This window comes from Salvelinus namaycush, chromosome 28 (genome assembly GCF_016432855.1).
Source record: "Salvelinus namaycush isolate Seneca chromosome 28, SaNama_1.0, whole genome shotgun sequence".
Classification (NCBI taxonomy): domain Eukaryota; kingdom Metazoa; phylum Chordata; class Actinopteri; order Salmoniformes; family Salmonidae; genus Salvelinus; species Salvelinus namaycush.
The window spans coordinates 22,273,854-22,294,755 of NC_052334.1; the positions used below are offsets into that span (position 1 = coordinate 22,273,854).

Consider the following 20,902-nt stretch of genomic DNA (forward strand, 5'->3'; position numbering starts at 1 on the left):
GACTTCTGCTCTTGTTCGCTCAGCTTTGTGGATCTGAGACTAGGGCTGTGGCGGTCATGAAATTTTGTCAGCCGCTGATTGTCAAGCAAATAACTGCTGGTCTCACTGTAATTGACCGTAAATTAACACAAACATTTGGTATCCACACATAGACTACAAGGCACTGATGCAGCCCTTTGGAATGTCTACATTTGAAAAAGTCTAATAAATCCATGTAATATAGCATATACCATCACAATATATCCATTATTTATTTTAGACAGGTCTAAAGAAACATGATATGAAGAAAATGTAGTCTATTTCAGAATAACATATTCTGAGTTGTCCTTATGTTAGGTCCTGATCTGGCTATGACATATGGCTGTGGGCTACACTAGTTCCCTTAGCAGACAAGATTTGATTAGAATTCTGTGGCATTATTTTATAGTATGAATTTCACAGCGGCATCCCCTTGTGTGGTTGTAATGCCCCCTAAAAAAAAAAACTTTATTATAAAGGTGCATTTTTAAATGGTGAAAATTACCTTCCCCAAACTTGAAACTAACACGCCGACTATTTATGCCAGTTAGGCTCCACACCATTTGTAAAGCAGATGAATGTGCTGCATTTTAAGAAGTTATTTGGCCACTTCAGTTACAAAACAAACCTTATCAAAACATATAGACCTATGGGCTAGGATACATGAGGTGTGCGACTATGATAAAAGGCATGCACTGTTTCTTGCCTTACTGCACAAGCTGGGCATCATTCACAAGTGATAGGTTAATATTGTCACCCATCAGACTATTCTTAATGTAATCTTGTCTTTACATATACTAAATTATATATATATATATGTGTGAAATGTGTTTTTATTTAGAATGGACCATCATGTCTCAGAACAGGCAGGGGAAATAAATATGTAATATATGCACTTAAATAGCTAACGGAGGATCCTTTCCCGTGGTTCATTTTCGTGCTAGCCAGGTAGGCTATACTCCTGTTGTAAAGCGAAGCAATGTGCATAATATTAGGAAAGTATAGAAATAAATGTAATAGGCCTAACCGACATGAAGCTGACAGGATCCTATTTTAATTAGATGCCATCAAAACTCTGTTTTCTCACATAACTGCATAGCCTATAGAAATGTTGCTGCAACTTGAGCTCATGGACTCTCATGAAGTGTTTGATTTTCGATTACATTTGCATTGATGTCAGAGTGATTAGAGGGACAACAGAGTACTGAGTACCAGGCAGTTAGCAAGTTTGGTAGGCTACTAATGACCGTCAGCAGCATCATAGCTTGGAGAAGCCTAATTGGAATTTGACTGCAGTCATGACTCGTGACCGCCGGTGTGGCAGTAATACGGTAACCGTAACAGCCCTATCTGAGACCACTAGGTAGGCATGACTAGTAGCTCTATCTACAGTACCAGTCAAAAGTTTGGACACACCTACTCATTCAAGGGTTTTTCTTTATTTTTACTATTTTCTACATTGTAGAATAATGGTGAAGACATCATAACTATGAAATAACACACATGGAATCATGTAGTAACCAAAAAAGTGTTAAACAAATCAAAATATATTATATATTCTTCAAAGTAGCAACACTTTGCCTTGACAGCTTAACACACCCTTGGCATTCTCTCAACCTGCTTCACCTGGAATGCTTTTCCAACATTCTTGAAGGAGTTCCCACATATGCTGAGCACTTGTTGGCTGCTTTCACTCTGCGGTCCAACTCATCACAAACCATCTCAATTGGGTTGAAGTTGGGTGATTGTTGAGGCCAGGTCATCTGATGCAGCACTCCATCACTCGTCAAATAGCCCTTACACAGCTTGGAGGTGTGTTGGTAATTGTCCTGTTGAAAAACAAATGATAGTCCCACTAAGCGCAAACCAGATGGGATGGCAATCACTTCAGAATGGTGTGGTAGCCATGCTGGTTAAGTGTGCATTGAATTCTAAATAAATCACTGACAGTGTCACCAGCAAAGTGCCCTCACACAATCACATCTCCTCCTCCATGATTCACGGTGGGAACGACACATGCGGAGAACATCCGTTCACCTATTGCGTCTCACAATGACACGGAGGTTGAAAACAAAAATCTCAAATAAGGACAGATTTCCACCAGTCTAATGTCCATTGCTCATGTTTCTTGGCACAAGTAAGTCTCTTCTTCTTATTGGTGTCCTTTAGTAGTGGTGTCTTTGCAGCAATTCGACCATGAAGGCCTGATTAACACAGTCTCTGAACTAGAGGTCGACCGATTATGATTTTCAACGCCGATACCGATACCGATTATTGGTGGACCAAAAAAGCCGATACTGATTAATCGGTCAATTTTATTTATTTATTTGTAATAATGACAATTACAACAATACTGAAGGAACACTTATTTTAACTTAATATAATACATCAATAAAATCAATTTAGCCTCAAATAAATAATGAAACATGTTTAATTTGGTTTAAATAATGCAAAAACAAAGTGTTGGAGAAGAAAGTAAAAGTGCAATATGTGCCATGTAAAAAAGCTAACGTTTAAGTTCCTTGCTCAGAACATGAGAACATATGAAAGCTAGTGGTTCCTTTTAACATGAGTCTTCAATATTACCAGGTAAGACGTTTTAGGTTGTAGTTATTATAGGAATTACAGGACTATTTCTCTCTACCATTAGTATTTCATATACCTTTGACTATCGGATGTTCTTATAGGCACTTTAGTATTGCCAGTGTAACAGTATAGCTTCCGTCCCTCTCCTCGCCCCTACCTGGGCTCGAACCAGGAACACATCGACAACAGCCACCCTCGAAGCATCGTTACCCATCGCTCCACAAAAGCCGCGGCCCTTGCAGGGCAAGGAGAACAACTACTCCAAGTCTCAGAGCGAGTGACGTCACCGATTGAAACGCTATTAGCGCGCACCCCGCTAACTAGCTAGCCATTTCACATCGGTTACACCAGCCTATTCTCGGGAGTTGATAGGCTTGAAGTCATAAACAGCTCAATGCTTGAAGCATTGCGAAGAGCTGCTGGCAAACGCACGAAAGTGCTGTTTGAATGAATGCTTACGAGCCTGCTGCTGCCTACCATCGCTCAGTCAGACTGCTCTATCAAATATCAAATCATAGACTTAATTCTAACATAATAACACACAGAAATACGAGCCTTTGGTCATTAATATGGTCGAATCCGGAAACTATCATTTTGAAAACAAAACGTCTATTCTTTCATTGAAATACGGAACCGTTCCGTATTTTATTTAACGGGTGGCAACCCTAAGTCTAAATATTGCTGTTACATTGTACAACCTTCAATGTTATGTCATAATTATGTACAATTCTGGCAAATTAATTACGGTCTTTGTTAAGAATAAATGGACTTCACACAGTTCGCAACGAGTCAGGCGGCCCAAACTGCTGCATATACCCTGACTGCTTGCACGGAACGCAAGAGAAGTGAAACAATTTCCCTAATTATAAGAAATTCACGTTAGCAGGCAATATTAACTAAATATGCAGGTTTAAAAATATATACTTGTGTATTGATTTTAAAGAAAGGCATTGCTATTTATGGTTAGGTTTGGTGCAACGACAGTGCTAAATCATCACCTGTTTGGCGAAGTAGGCTGTGATTCGATGAGAAATTAACAGGCACCACATCGATTATATGCAACGCAGGACACGCTAGATAAACTAGTAATATCATCAACCATGTGTAGTTAACTAGTGATTATGTGAAGATTGATTGTTTTTTATAAGTTTAATGCTAGCTAGCAACTTACCTTGGCTTCTTGCTGCCCTCGCGTAACAGGTAGTCCGCCTGCCACGCAGGCTCCTCGTGGAGTGCAATGTAAGGCAGGTGGTTAGAGCGTTGGACTAGTAACCGGAAGGTTGCAAAAACGAATCCCCGAGCTGACAAGGTAAAGATCTGTCGTTCTGCCCCTGAACAAGGCAGTTAACCCATCGTTCCTAGGCCGTCATTGAAAATAAGAATGTGTTAACTGACTTGCCTAGTTAAATAAAGGTGTAAAAGAATCGGTCGACCTCTACTCTGAACAGTTGATGTTGAGATGTGTCTGTTACTTGAACTCTGTGAAGCATATATTTGGGCTGCAATTTCTAAGGTGCAGTTCAATCAATCAATCAAGTTTATTTTATATAGCCCTTCGTACATCAGCTAATATCTCGAAGTGCTGTACAGAAACCCAGCCTAAAACCCCAAACAGCAAGCAATGCAGGTGTAGAAGCACGGTGGCTAGGAAAAACTCCCTAGAAAGGCCAAAACCTAGGAAGAAACCTAGAGAGGAACCAGGCTATGAGGGGTGGCCAGTCCTCTTCTGGCTGTGCCGGGTGGAGATTATAACAGAACTATGCCAAGATGTTCAAAATGTTCATAAGTGACAAGCATGGTCAAATAATAATCATGAATAATTTTCAGTTGGCTTTTCATAGCCGATCATTAAGAGTTGAAAACAGCAGGTCTGGGACAGGTGGCGGTTCCATAACCGCAGGCAGAACAGTTGAAACTGGAATAGCAGCAAGGCCAGGTGGACTGGGGACAGCAAGGAGTCATCATGCCCGGTAGTCCTGACGTATGGTCCTAGGGCTCAGGTCCTCCGAGAGAGAGAAAGAAAGAGAGAAGGAGAAAATTAGAGAGAGCCAAGATTTTCAAAATGTTCATAAATGACAAGCATGGTCAAATAATAATCAGGAATAAATGTCAGTTGGCTTTTCATAGCCGATCATTAAGAGTTGAAAACAGCAGGTCTGGGACAGGTAGGGGTTCCGTAACCGCAGGCAGAACAGTTGAAACTGGAATAGGAGCAAGGCCAGGCGGACTGGGGACAGCAAGGAGTCATCATGCCCGGTTTGCCGTGACGGCTCAGGTTCTCAGAGAGAGAGAAAGAAAGAGAGAACGAGAGAATTAGAGAGAGCATACTTAAATTCACACAGGACACTGGATAAGACAGGAGAAGTACTCCAGGTATAACCAACTGACCCTAGCCCCCCGACACATAAACTACTGCAGCATAAATACTGGAGGCTGAGACAGGAGCGGTCAGGAGACATTGTGGCCCCATCCGAAGATACCCCCGGACAGGGCCAAACAGGAAGGATATAACCCCACCCACTTTGCCAAAGCACAGCCCCCGCACCACTAGAGGGATATCTTCAACCACCAACTTACAATCCTGAGACAAGGCCGAGTATAGCCCACAAAGATCTCCACCACAGCACAAACCAAGGGGGGGCGCCAACCCAGACAGGAAGATCACGTCAGTAACTCAACCCACTCAAGTGACGCACCCCTCCTAGGGACGGCATGAAAGAGCACCAGTAAGCCAGTGACTCAGCCCCTGTAATAGGGTTAGAGGCAGAGAATCCCAGTGGAGAGAGGGGAACCGGCCAGGCAGAGACAGCAAGGGCGGTTCGTTGCTCCAGAGCCTTTCCGTTCACCTTCACACTCCTGGGCCAGACTACACTCAATCATATGACCTACTGAAGAGATAAGTCTTCAGTAAAGACTTAAAGGTTGAGACCGAGTCTGCGTCTCTCACATGGGTAGGCAGACCGTTCCATAAAAATGGAGCTCTATAGGAGAAAGCCCTGCCTCCCGCTGTTTGCTCAGAAATTCTAGGGACAATTAGGAGGCCTGCGTCTTGTGACCGTAGCGTACGTATAGGTATGTACGGCAGGACCAACTCGGAAAGATAGGTAGGAGCAAGCCCATGTAACGCTTTATAGGTTAACAGTAAAACCTTGAAATCAGCCCTTGCCTTAACAGGAAGCCAGTGTAGGGAAGCTAGCACTGGAGTAATATGATCAAATTTCTTGGTTCTAGTCAGGATTCTAGCAGCCGTATTTAGCACTAACTGAAGTTTATTTAGTGCTTTATCCGGATAGCCGGAAAGTAGAGCATTGCAGTAGTCTAACCTAGAAGTAACAAATGCATGGATTAATTTTTATGCATCATTTTTGGACAGAAAATTTCAGATTTTTGCAATGTTACGTAGATGGAAAAAAGCTGTCCTTGAAACAGTCTTGATATGTTCGTCAAAAGAGAGATCAGGGTCAAGAGTAACGCCGAGGTCCTTCACAGTTTTATTTGAGACGACTTTACAACCATCAAGATTAATTGTCAGATATAACAGAAGATCTCTTTGTTTCTTGGGACCTAGAACAAGCATCTCTGTTTTGTCCGAGTTTAAAAGTAGAACGTTTTCAGCCATCCACTTCCTTATGTCTGAAACACAGGCTTCTAGCGAGGGCAATTTTGGGGCTTCACCATGTTTCATTGAAATGTACAGCTGTGTGTCATCCACATAGCAGTGAAAGTTAACATTATGTTTTCGAATAACATCCCCAAGAGGTAAAATATATAGTGAAAACAATAGTGGTCCTAAAACGGAACCTTGAGGAACACCGAAATGTACAGTTGATTTGTCAGAGGACAAACCATTCACAGAGACAAACTGATATCTTTCCGACAGGTAAGATCTAAACCAGGCCAGAACTTGTCCGTGTAGACCAATTTGGGTTTCCAGTCTCTCCAAAAGAATGTGGTGATCGATGGTGTCAAAGGCAGCACTAAGGTCTAGTAGCACGAGGACAGATGCAGAGCCTCGGTCTGACGCCATTAAAAGGTCATTTACCACCTTCACAAGTGCAGTCTCAGTGCTATGATGGGGTCTAAAACCAGACTGAAGCATTTCGTATACATTGTTTGTCTTCAGGAAGGCAGTGAGTTGCTGCGCAACAGATTTTTCTAAAATTTTTGAGAGGAATGGAAGATTCGATATAGGCCGATAGTTTTTTATATTTTCCGGGTCAAGGTTTGGCTTTTTCAAGAGAGGCTTTATTACTGCCACTTTTAGTGAGTTTGGTACACATCCGGTGGATAGAGAGCTGTTTATTATGTTCAACATAGGAGGGCCAAGCACAGGAAGCAGCTCTTTCAGTAGTTTAGTAGGAATAGGATCCAGTATGCAGCTTGAAGGTTTAGAGGCCATGATTATTTTCATCATTGTGTCAAGAGATATAGTACTAAAACACTTAAGTGTCTCTCCCGATCCCAGGCCCTGGCAGAGCTGTGCAGATCCAGGACAGCTAAGCCCTGGAGGAATACGCAGATTCAAAGAGGAGTCCGTAATTTGCTTTCTAATGGTCATGATCTTTTCCTCAAAGAAGTTCATGAATTTATTACTGCTGAAGTGAAAGCCATCCTCTCTTGGGGAATGCTGCTTTTTAGTTAGCTTTGCAACAGTATCAAAAAGACATTTTGGATTGTTCTTATTTTCCTCGATTAAGTTGGAAAAGTAGGATGATCGAGCAGCAGTGAGGGCTCTTCGGTACTGCACGGTACTGTCTTTCCAAGCTAGTCGGAAGACTTCCAGTTTGGTGTGGTGCCATTTCCGTTCCAATTTTCTGGAAGCTTGCTTCAAAGCTCGGGTATTTTCTGTATACCAGGGAGCTAGTTTCTTATGACAAATGTTTTTCGTTTTTAGGGGTGCAACTGCATCTAGGGTATTGCGCAAGGTTAAATTGAGTTCCTCAGTTAGGTGGTTAACTGATTTTTGTCCTCTGACGTCCTTGGGTAGGCAGAAGGAGTCTGGAAGGGCATCAAGGAATTTTTGTGTTGTCTGAGAATTTATAGCACGACTTTTGATGCTCCTTGGTTGGGGTCTGAGCAGATTATTTGTTGCGATTGCAAACGTAATAAAATGGTGGTCCGATAGTCCAGGATTATGTGGAAAAACATTAAGATCTACAACATTTATTCCATGGGACAAAACTAGGTCCAGAGTATGACTGTGGCAGTGAGTAGGTCCAGAGACATGTTGGACAAAACCCACTGAGTCGATGATGGCTCCGAAAGACTTTTGGAGTGGGTCTGTGGACTTCTCCATATGAATATTAAAATCACCAAAAATTTGAATATTATCTGCTATGACTACAAGGTCTGATAGGAATTCAGGGAACTCAGAGAGGAACGCTGTATATGGCCCAGGAGGCCTGTAAACAGTAGCTATAAAAAGTGATTGAGTAGGCTGCATAGATTTCATGACTAGAAGCTCAAAAGACAAAAACGTCATTTTTTTTTTTGTAAATTGAAATTTGCTATCGTAAATGTTAGCAACACCTCCGCCTTTGCGGGATGCACGGGGGATATGGTCACTAGTGTAACCAGGATGTGAGGCCTCATTTAACACAGTAAATTCATCAGGCTTAAGCCATGTTTCAGTCAGGCCAATCACATCAAGATTATGATCAGTGATTAGTTCATTGACTATGACTGCTTTTGAAGTGAGGGATCTAACATTAAGTAACCCTATTTTGAGATGTGAGGTATCACGATCTCTTTCAATAATGGCAGGAATGGAGGAGGTCTTTATCCTAATGAGATTGCTAAGGCGAACACCGCCATGTTTAGTTTTGCCCAACCTAGGTCGAGGCACAGACACAGTCTCAATGGGGATGGCTGAGCTGACTACACTGACTGTGCTATTGGCAGACTCCACTAAGCTGGCAGGTTGGCTAACAGCCTGCTGCCTGGCCTGCACCCTATTTCATTGTGGAGCTAGAGGAGTTAGAGCCCTATCTATGTTAGTAGATAAGATGAGAGCACCCCTCCAGCTAGGATGGAGTCCGTCACTCCTCAGCAGGTCAGGCTTGGTCCTGTTTGTGGGTGAGTCCCAGAAAGAGGGCCAATTATCTACAAATTCTATCTTTTGGGAGGGGCAGAAAACAGTTTTCAACCAGCGATTGAGTTGTGAGACTCTGCTGTAGAGCTCGTCACTCCCCCTAACTGGGAGGGGGCCAGAGACAATTACTCGATGCCGACACATCTTTCTAGCTGATTTACACACTGAAGCTATGTTGCACTTGGTGACCTCTGACTGTTTCATCCTAACATCGTTGGTGCCGACGTGGATAACAATATCTCTATACTCTCTACACTCGCCAGATTTAGCTTTAGCCAGCACCATCTTTAGATTAGCCTTAACGTCGGTAGCCCTGCCCCCTGGTAAACAGTGTATGATCGCTGGGTGATTCGTTTTAAGTCTAATACTGCGTGTAATGGAGTCGCCAATGACTAGGGTTTTCAATTTGTCAGAGCTAATGGTTGGAGCCTTCGGCGTCTCAGACCCCGTAACGGGAGGAGTAGAGACAAGAGAAGACTCAGCCTCAGACTCCGACTCGCTACATAATGGGGAAAACCGGTTGAAAGTTTCTGTCGGCTGAATGAGCGACACCAGTTGAGCATTCCAACAGCATTTCCCTCCAGAAGCCATGAGAAAGTTGTCCGGCTGCGGGGACTGTGCGGGGGGTTTATACTAACGTTACTATCTGTACTTACTGGTGGCACAGACGCTGTTTCTTCCTTTCCTACACTGAAATTACCCTTGCCTAACGATTGCGTCTGAAGCTGGGCTTGCAGCACAGCTATCCTCGCCATAAGGCGATCGTTCTCCTGTATATTATGAGTACAGCGACTGCAATTAGAAGACATCATGTTAATGTTACTACTTAGCTTCGGCTGTTGAAGGTGCTGACGAACCATGTCCAGATAAAGCGTCCGGAGTGAAAAAGTTGAATGAGGGAAAAAAGTTGCGATGGAAAAACTAAAAATATAAACGGTAATTAAAAAGGAAAAAAAAAAAAAACGTAAAGTTGTCAGCTAGCAAAGTAAAGTTGGCAACAAAACGCACAGCAACAAAACGCACAGCAACACGTCTGCAAATTCAAGAGGAAGTGACGTTACTCCTGATACTGTTGCACTGTTCTACTAACACAGTTAACTCTAATGAACTTATCCTCTGTAGCAGAGGTAACTCTGGGTCTTCCTTTCCTGTGGCGGTCCTCATGAGAGCCAGTTTCATCATAGCACTTGATGGTTTTTGCGACTGCACTTGAAGAAACTTTCAAAGTTCTTGAATTCCACAAATTAACATTTAACAAGGCACACCTGTTAATTGAAATGCATTTCAGGTGACTACCTCATGAAGCTGGTTGAGAATGCCAAGAGTGTGCAAAGCTGTCATCAAGGCAAAGGGTGGCTACTTTGAAGAATTTACAATATAAAATATACACTGCTCAAAAAAATAAAGGGAACACTTAAACAACACAATGTAACTCCAAGTCAATCACACTTCTGTGAAATCAAACTGTCCACTTAGGAAGCAACACTGATTGACAATAAATTTCACATGCTGTTGTGCAAATGGAATAGACAAAAGGTGGAAATTATAGGCAATTAGCAAGACACCCCCAATAAAGGAATGGTTCTGCAGGTGGTGACCACAGACCACTTCTCAGTTCCTATGCTTCCTGGCTGATGTTTTGGTCACTTTTGAATGCTGGCGGTGCTTTCACTCTAGTGGTAGCATGAGACGGAGTCTACAACCCACACAAGTGGCTCAGGTAGTGCAGTTCATCCAGGATGGCACATCAATGCGAGCTGTGGCAAAAAGGTTTGCTGTGTCTGTCAGCGTAGTGTCCAGAGCATGGAGGCGCTACCAGGAGACAGGCCAGTACATCAGGAGACGTGGAGGAGGCCGTAGGAGGGCAACAACCCAGCAGCAGGACCGCTACCTCCGCCTTTGTGCAAGGAGGTGCACTGCCAGAGCCCTGCAAAATGACCTCCAGCAGGCCACAAATGTGCATGTGTCTGCTCAAACGGTCAGAAACAGACTCCATGAGGGTGGTATGAGGGCCCGACGTCCACAGGTGGGGGTTGTGCTTACAGCCCAACACCGTGCAGGACGTTTGGCATTTGCCAGAGAACACCAAGATTGGCAAATTCGCCACTGGCGCCCTGTGCTCTTCACAGATGAAAGCAGGTTCACACTGAGCACATGAGCACATGTGACAGACGTGACAGAGTCTGGAGACGCCGTGGAGAACGTTCTGCTGCCTGCAACATTCTCCAGCATGACCGGTTTGGCGGTGGGTCAGTCATGGTGTGGGGTGGCATTTCTTTGTGGGGCCGCACAGCCCTCCATGTGCTCGCCAGAGGTAGCCTGACTGCCATTAGGTACCGAGATGAGATCCTCAGACCCCTTGTGAGACCATATGCTGACACATGCACATTTGTGGCCTGCTGGAGGTCATTTTGCAGCGTTCTGGCAGTGCACCTCCTTGCACAAAGGCGGAGGTAGCGGTCCTGCTGCTGGGTTGTTTCCCTCCTACGGCCTCCTCCACGTCTCCTGATGTACTGGCCTGTCTCCTGGTAGCGCCTCCATGCTCTGGACACTACGCTGACAGACACAGCAAACCTTTTTGCCACAGCTCGCATTGATGTGCCATCCTGGATGAACTGCACTACCTGAGCCACTTGTGTGGGTTGTAGACTCCGTCTCATGCTACCACTAGAGTGAAAGCATCGCCAGCATTCAAAAGTGACCAAAACATCAGCCAGGAAGCATAGGAACTGAGAAGTGGTCTGTGGTCACCACCTGCAGAACCATTCCTTTATTGGGGGTGTCTTGCTAATTGCCTATAATTTCCACCTTTTGTCTATTCCATTTGCACAACAGCATGTGAAATTTATTGTCAATCAGTGTTGCTTCCTAAGTGGACAGTTTGATTTCACAGAAGTGTGATTGACTTGGAGTTACATTGTGTTGTTTAAGTGTTCCCTTTATTTTTTTGAGCAGTGTATTTTGATTTGTTTAACACTTTTTTGGTTACTACATGATTCCATGTGTGTTATGTCATAGTTGTGATGTCTTCACTATTATTCTATAAATGTAGAAAAAAGTACAAATAAAGAAAAACCCTGGAATGAGTAGGTGTGTCCAAACTTTTGACTGGTACTATATACTTCAGCTATATTGCTTCCACCGATACAGTTCCATCAGGTCCAGGAAGGGTGTGAACAAGGGAAGAGGGAAGGGACTCTTCATTCATGGTTTTTACCAACATACTTTCTGCTATAAAACAACCTCCTATACCCAAGATGCTTATATAATATGTGGTAATTCAGCCAATAACAAATTCCACATTTCCAGAGAGGTAGAAATTGGTTGGTGTGTGACATACCAGGCTGTACCAATCAGTGGTGGAGGAAGACTAACAGTACAGTCTGTTCCTTCAGAGACACGTCCTCCATCACACACTTAAATAAGTAGGGGAAGTGGCTTGGCACCTTCTTAAACACCTGGATACACATAATAAACCAAGGGTTAAAAACAACATTAGAGGACATTGATATAGAAGACATTGATCAATGCTCGCTGGAGACATTTGCCCTAAGTAGATGTATTGCTGGGGCTGTCCATGTACAGCCAACACGCAACACCCACATTCACAACAACATAGCATGTTCAACAACACACTCACTGATTGTTAACACAGCTAAGTATTTGCTATGTGAAACAAAAATCTACAACCAAGGATCAACATTTCTGTTTGACAGGCCAGGGTATTAATTCTTACCTCACAGGCACGGACGTTCTCTCTGATGATAAATTATTATCATTGATTATGTATTGAGGCCACAATAAAAAGGCTCAAAAATCCACCTGAACTCCAGTAACATGATCTTCCTCATGGCGAAACTGAAGATAAAATAGCAGACGTGGAGGACTTGGTTAAACCATTTATTTGACTTGTGGTAAGAAGATTTAACATTACAAAATACTGATGCTATTCAAGAGTTGAGTTCACTCACACGGACTTTAGAATCACTTTCTCATAGACATCCTCCAAGACCTGAGCGGGTGACAAATACCGTTTGTTAGAGCAAGCAGACCGTCTCCACTATATTCATAAATCAAATCAAATTTTATTTGTCACATACACATGGTTAGCAGATGTTAATGCGAGTGTAGCGAAATGCTTGTGCTTCTAGTTCCGACAATGCAGTAATAACCAACGAGTAATCTAACCTAACAATTCCACAACTACTACCTTATACACACAAGTGTAAAGGGATAAAGAATATGTACATAAAGATATGAATGAGTGATGGTACAGAACGGCATAGGCAAGATGCAGTAGATGGTATAGAGTACAGTATATACATATGAGATGAGTTATGTAATCAATTATAATCAATTATATATCTAAGTAGGAGGCTCACCTTTGGGTCTAATGGTAGTTTATTCTTGACATGGGGCGCCCAGTATCTATTAGCCAACTTAAAAAAGAAAGTGAGAGAGGTTATTATAACAAAATCTTTAATCTCGGCATCCCATAAGCAAATTTTGTGTGAGTGCACTAGATTTTGTTCTGGGGGTGATGATAAGATGTCTGTCCCAGAGTGAGGAGGGATTTGCTTTGGTAGAGAACACCAGCTCCTCTGAAATCATCTTGGCCAAGTCAATGGGGGAAATTAACCCCTCCCGAAATTCAAAAGATGCCAGCCAGGGTTGCATTCAGTACAACAGAACGGTGTGCAATGTGGAATTCAACAGAAATTGAACTCAAATAAATTCAAAGTTCACTGGTCGCATTCACATATTTGCAGAGGTTATCGCAGGTGCATCAAAATGCTTGTTTCTAGCTCCAACAGCGAAAAAGAACTGTATTGAAAAACCAGTTGGAAAACTTTGTGATTATGGTGGCCCAGAGGGCAATGACCTGGTGTGCTGCACAAGTTTTGCGATTTCAGATGGTCACACCCATATTGATCAGGCCACACCCACCAAATGTACCTCTAGCCAGCAGATCCGACCCGCTTGCTAACAGCTGCACTAGGGTCGGACAGTGTTCAGTCTGTAGATTTAGACACTGCATAGCTGGCGCGAGATATGGCTCAGAAAATGTACCTCAATCCAGAAATGAGAAATGCAATATACTTCCCATGAATTGTCACATTATCCCAACTGTTACACCAGGAAGATTGTTCCTCCGGAAAACTGACCTTTTTGTCCTCATGCTAGGTCGCAGAAGCCACAGCAGCCATTTTGGAATGGCAGTGTCAGCCAATCAGCTCCTTAGTTGTTCAACACTGCGTGCCATTCCATAATGGCTGCTGTGGCTACTGCTAGCTAGCATGAGGACAAAAACGTCAGTTAACTTAAACTAGCAGTCGTTAAAACTTCTCGGTGTAACAGTTGGGATAATGGGACAATTTGGGTACAACGCATTTCTCATCCTGGGATTGCAGTACAATTTCCAAGCCATATCTCACAACGCCTCTGCTGTGTGTTAATCAACACAGGAAGCCTGTCCTATCACATTGCAACTGTAAGCAAGCGGGTTGGATCTGCTGGCTAACGTACCTCAAAGGCTGTTTAAGAACAGTGTGCACCAAAAACGTGTTGTTCAGCACAAACCGTCTCGCAACCTTGCAAATGTTGAAGTGAACTGAACGCACCACAAGTGTAGGTATACCCCGGTGACTGGACACCCCGCCAAATCGTGAATTCGTTCAACTAATCAGTGACGTAAAAAACGCACACCTGTAGAATAGAGTACCACAGTATGAGCCATAACACCTAGCGGTTAAACAAGGAAATAGTTCCAATAGTTTTTTCACCATTAATCTTCGATTTTTTTTAAACACTTCAAATAAGGGCTGTGTTTCGTGTATGACGTTTTGATAACCGTGTAAATCTCTCTAGGACTAGGTGACTTATCAATATATATATTTTTTTGTTGTATTTTATGCCAATTTTGTGTCATCGCTACAACTCCCCAACGGGCTCGGGAGAGGCGAAGGTGGAGTCATGCGTCCTCCTAAACAACACCCGCCAGCCTAACCCGGAAGCCAGCCGCACCAATGTGTCGGAGGAAACACAGTCCAACTGGCGACCGGGGACAGCCTGCAGGCACCCGGCCCGCCACAAGGAATCGCTAGACCGCGATGAGCCAAGTAAAGCCCCACCGGCCTAACCCTCCCCTAACCGGACGACGCTGGGCCAATTGTGCGCCTTCCTATAGGCCTCCCGGCCACGGCCGTTTGTGGTACAGCCTAAGAATGAACCAGGGTCTGTAGTAACGCCTCTAGCACTGCGAGGCAGTGCCTTACACCACTGCGCCACTCGGGAGGCCCGGAAAATATTTAATTTAATCAATTGTAGATTAAGGCTGTAACGTAACAAAATGTGGACAAAGTCAAGGGGTCTTAATACTTTCCGAATGCACTGTAGACTCCAACCCTGTTCCTGGAGAGCTACCCTCCTGTAGGTTTTCACTCCAACCCCAGTTGTAACTAACCTGGTGTAACAGTATAGCTTCCGTCCCTCTCCTTGCCTCGAACCAGGGACCCTCTGCACACATCAACAACAGCCACCCTCGAAGCATTGTTACCCATCACTCCACAAAAGCCGCCCCTCTGCAAGGGGAACAATTACTTCAAGGTCTCAGTTAGCGCACCCCGCTAACTAGCTAGCCATTTCACATCGGTTACACTCACTCCCCTTTTGACCTCCTCCTTTTCCGCAGCAACCAGTGATCCGGGTTAACAGCATCAGTGTAACAATATAGCTTCCTTACCTCTGTCTGCTCGCCCATACCTGGGCACGAAAACCTAGAGAACGGTAGCTCTTCACGAACCGGGTTCAATTGATGTAGAACCACCAGAAAAAAATATGGATATTTTCTATCAATCTTTTAAATTTGTCTGCCCTTATGGATTCGCAGAAGATATTTCTATAAACTGTACAGGGCTCTGTAGTTTCAGACATTTAGATATCCAAATAATGTTTGTCAAATTCAAAAATACAGGGGAGTATACACTATTTAAAGCTAACTCAAGAGAACTGGTTATTCAACAAGAATGTTGTAACGGAGCATTTTTTAAAATTGAAACTGACCCCCTGCAACTGGGCATGGACATTTTACGAGACTCCTGTTTCCCCGAATCGAGAACGAAGACTGCATCGCTAAGGTTGGTTAAATTGTCTGTGCTTATTACGCCTTGTACTAACACACTGTAACCAGTTGCTGAAATGTTAGACAAAGGAAAAACACCCTCCAAAATGAAGGACTGGGCTGCCCCAGTGTCTCGCAGTATCTTCGCCGGCTGCATAACAGCATCGCCACTCTGCAGAGACACAAACCTGTATGAAACAAAGGGTTCATACACATCTGATCCAAAATCTTGTTTAGGAGATACGCCAATCCCAACCAGAGACTGGCTGGAGTGCTCCCACACGAAAAAACGTCCTTTTATCTCTCAAATGTTTCTGTTTCAACAGAGACAATGTGTCCTTTCTCATGGCAGTAATGACAAACTGGCGGATGTGAAAAATCTGTTCAGCCGATCTTTATCTTTGGGCACTGTAGAAATGGACAAACCTTGCAGTAGGTGGTGACTTTTTCGTGGGGATAACTACTAGGTGCTATGTTTGAAGGTAGTTTTGTGTGTCAACACAAACTCATCTGCAACAACTGCAGCCTTCTCAAGAGTGAGATCCGTGTGCTCATAAATGTAGGTAGCAACCCTTTCGTGAAGGCAATTCTTGAACTGCTCGAGAAGTATTAGTGTCTTTAAATCTTCAAGGTCCTTGATCTCTTGAGAACCATACCACTAATTAAAAAGACATGCTGTTCCCTTGCAAACTCAACATGCCTTTGTGATTCTGTCTTTCGTAATTTACAGAAATGTTGTCTGTATGCCTCTGGGACGAACTCGTAAGCCCAAAGAATAGAAGCTTTAAGTGTCATAATCTGAACTCTGGTCAAGAGATAAAGCTGCCTACACTTCTTGAGCCTTTCCCACAACACCACTTTGGTGGAGCAGTGACCAAATATCTTGCAGCCATTTTAGTGATGTAGTGATCCGCTCAAACAGAGTCAAATATACATCCAACAATTTTTAATTGAAAGGCGGTACAAGTTTGCTGTGTAGGATAGCTGGACTGGATTCAGAGTGCTTCCAGATCTATCGTTCTTCATTGAATGGCATGCTCACATTCCTCTTCCCTTTCCTTGTGCTCAAGCTCTAATTTCTGTTGCTCCAAACTTTCCTCACTTTCTCTTTCCTTTTCCTTGTGCTCAAGTTCTAACTTCTGTTCCCATTTTGCCTTTAGTTCTAACTCTCGCAGTTGCACATCTACAGGACTCACCCTACTACCCATAGGACCCTTTTCATCAACCTCCCTCTCTGGAAGGATTTCCTCCTTTGACTTCTGCTTTTGGATTGCCAGATATCACCTTGATGTCATAATGCTTTGCGATGAGCAGATTTGCTGTTGTACATTTATCTAGCATCTCCCATGTAAGGTTTAACACAAATGCATCTAAGTCCATGGCTTTGTTTTATTAGCCTGTGTGTTTATGAAACTCTCAAAATGATTCCCCCAAGCTTAGAACCCCTCAGGTGGATATCAATGACAGAAACTCTGCCACAAAAGTGTCTTCTGAACACTCAAATATCTGGACACAGCAGAGCTTTAGAGTAGGTGATTAGAGTAATTACCATACTCATGGTAAACAAGAACCCGAACGATTCCCAATTTGTTACGTTCCCCAACAAGAAGCTTTAAGTGTCATAATCTGAACTCTGGTCAAGAGATAAAGCTGCCTACACTTGAGCCTTTCCCACAACACCACTTTGGTGGAGCAGTTACCAAATATCTCGCAGCCATTTTAGGGATGAAACGTTAGCAATCCGTTCAAACAGAGTAAAATATACATCCACCTCTTTTTCATTGAAAGGCGGTACAGGTTGGCTGTTCTGAACAAGATCAAACTCAGAGTGCAGGATGGCTGGACTGGATTCAGAGTGCTTCCAGATCGATCGCTTGAGACACTCATATAAAGCAATAAAAAATATAATTTTCTTATAAACTCATCAAAAAAAATAACGGCCCTTTTTCAGAATCCTGTCTTTCAAAGATAATTCGTAAAATCCAAATAACTACACAGATCTTCATTGTAAAGGGTTTAAACACTGTTTCCCATGCTTGTTCAATGAACCATAAACAATTACTGAACATGCACCTGTGGAACGGTCGTTAAGACACTAACAGCTTACAGACGATAGGCAATTAAGGTCACAGTTATGAAAACTTAGGACACTAAAGAGGCCTTTCTACTGACTCTGAAAAACACCAAAAGAAAGATGCCCAGGATCCCTGCTCATCTGCGTGAATGTGCCTTAGGCATGAGGACTGCAGATGTGGCCAATAAATTGTAATGTCCGTAATGTGAGACGCCTAAGACAGCGCTACAGGGAGACAGGACGGACAGCTGATCATCCTCACAGTGGCAGACCACGTGTAACAACACCTGCACAGGATCAGTACATCTGAACATCACACCTGCGGGACAGGTACAGGATGGCAACAACAACTACCCGAGTTACACCAGGAACGCACAATTCCTCCATCAGTGCTCAGACTGTCCGCAATAGGGTGAGAGAGGCTGGACTGAGAGCTTGTAGGCCTGTTGTAAGGCAGGTCCTCACCAGACATCACCGGCAACAACGTCGCCTATGGGCACAAACCCACCGTCGCTGGACCAGACAGGACTGGCAAAAAGTGCTCTTCACTGACGGGTTGCAGTTTTGTCTCACCAGGGGTGATGGTCGGATTCGCAGTTATCGTCAAAGGAATGAGCGTTACACCGAGGCCTGTACTCTGGAGCAGGATCGATTTGGAGGTGGAGGGTCAGTCATGGTCTGGGGCCGTGTGTCACAGCATCATCGGATTGAGCTTGTTGTCATTGCAGGCAATCTCAATGCTGTGCGTTACAGGGGAGACATCCTCCTCCCTCATGTGGTACCCTTCCTGCAGGCTCATCCTGACATGACCCTCCAGCATGACAATGCCACCAGCCATACTGCTCATTCTGTGCATGATTTCCTGCAAGACAGGAATGTCAGTGTTCTGCCATAGCCAGCAAAGAGCCCGGATCTCAATCCCATTTAGCACGTCTGGGACCTGTTGGATCAGAGGGTTAGGGCCATTCCCCCCCAGAAATGTCCGGGAACTTGCAGGTGCCTTGGTGGAAGAATGGGGTAACGTCTCACAGCAAGAACTAGCAAATCTGTTGCAGTCCATGAGGAGATGCACTGCAGTACTTAATGCAGCTGGTGGCCACACCAGATACTGACTCTTACTTTTGATTTTGACCCCCTTTGTTCGGGACACATTATTCCATTTCTGTTAGTCACATGTCTGTGGAACTTGTTCAGTTTATGTCTGTTTAAAAAAAAATGTTTGAACCTTTATTTAACTAGGCAAGTCAGTTTTAAGAAGAAATTCTTATAATCAATGACGGCCTAGGAACAGTGGGCTAACTGCCTTGTTCAGGGGCAGAATGACAGATGTTTACCTTGTCAGCTCTGGGATTCGATCTTGCAACCTTTCGGTTACTAGTCCAAAGCTCTAACCACTAGGCTACTTGTTATGTTCATACAAATATTTACACATGTTAAGTTTTCTGAAAATAAACACTGTTGACAGTGCGATGACGTTTATTTTTTTTGCTGAGTTTAGTTACCTGTGACATATTCTGCGTTGATTTGGGACACAATGGGCGCAGACGCTTTCCGCGCATGGGTTTGACTCTCCATGTCTGTCTGTAGTTGGCTAGCTTACTTTCCTAAGTAAAAATGGTAGCTGTATGTTAACAATACGATGGAAAACTACCTATTCCACTGACATTGCTCCTTTTAACACACCAGCATGTTAGCTACATTGGCAAAGTGGCAACTGAAGTTGACTTCACACTACAGCTAAGTAACGTCAGCTAGTTGGCAAATAGTAATCCAATGCTAACGTTAGCTACAGTAGTAGCCAACTAGCTGGCTATGGCAGCAACTAATATTAGCTAATAAAACAATAAATGACTTGATTATTTAGTAAATGGCTATCAAAAAGGCGAAATAATTGTGGAAACCAAAATTGGTTTTTCACAACATCTGTGTAATTCCCGCTACGCATGTACACAAGGAAACACGTTATGTGCGACACATTTCCGGTTCGCCATGTTTAGATTCCTAGTGAAACAAGGGGTGTAACGTAATGGCTCCTACTAGTAATGCGCAGGTTGACCGATACCCGCAGACGGGGTTAAGGTCATTAAACATTGTGTGGCTCAAAGGCGGGTTGAACAAAGACACACACACAATACCGTAACAATCCATAAATGTATTATTATTCAGCAATTGATATGGGCTACATTGAGGTTCTTCTTTCATTACCGTAGGCTATCTGGTATTACTGCATTAGCCTAAATTTTAGGACTTAACTGTACGCGCGCCAAATAGCATACACAGCCAATCCGCAGAAAAAATGTACGTCAATCCACGGAGGCAAAAGTGACATTGTCGAAGTTTAATTCAATACGACAAAAGCTGCGAAAGAGAGTTGAAAATAAAGAGAAGGAAGTGTCAGAAAAGTAATGTTTGGAAAATATATATATTTTTTAAGTGGTAAAAGGATGATAGCAGTGCCGGACAGGTGTTGTGTCGAAAATCTCCCCCTGCCCGAATTCTTACCCCCCTTCTAATTTCCTTAATTTTGTGGCTTGAGTCAAATACTTTCTATAGAACAACCTTCGCCTCAAGATAGGCAACCGAAATTAATAATTCATGTATATGTATTATATTAAACATAGAGGGAGTAAAATATTGGCAAGCAATAAACATTTCAGAACAACTATGGCTGAATTATTATCCTTACACTTTCAAAAATACTAGTCGAATAAAACATGGGAGAGATGACGAATTTTGGCAAAGATATTTATTTATAGACTAATACAAATCAGTAGCGGATTTAGGTACAGGGCGGCACCTTGCCGGGGGCGGCATGGGGCGCCCACGAGTGCGTGCGGGCGCTGAAGGGGGGGTTCGCCCAGCGCGCCATATTGAAACAAATAGCCAAACCGAAAACTGCAGACTAAAATGCTTTCTGCTACTAAGATCAGTGAAATGTAGGCTAAACTGACAATGAAGTGAAGAAGAGAAATCTCAACTAGCATGCAAGCCGCAGCAATGAAGAACGCGAAGA

The 20,902-nt window shown here is 43.5% G+C and overlaps 1 long non-coding RNA gene across 3 annotated transcripts; it reads right to left on the bottom strand.

Moving 5' to 3' along the window:
- Window positions 1–4,789: 4,789 nt before the first annotated feature.
- Window positions 4,790–19,871, bottom strand: LOC120023774. 3 transcript variants are annotated; one of them, XR_005472747.1, is made up of 6 exons: window positions 19,392–19,871; window positions 13,078–13,134; window positions 12,667–12,707; window positions 12,432–12,553; window positions 12,036–12,153; window positions 4,790–4,831 (listed from the first exon to the last, which is right to left on the bottom strand). It is a non-coding gene; the product is annotated as an uncharacterized LOC120023774 (long non-coding RNA). The 3 variants fall into 3 exon arrangements; XR_005472746.1 differs by lacking the exon at window positions 4,790–4,831 and adding an exon at window positions 4,834–4,882; XR_005472748.1 differs by lacking the exon at window positions 4,790–4,831 and adding an exon at window positions 9,918–9,960.
- Between the last annotated feature and the right edge of the window lie 1,031 nt (window positions 19,872–20,902).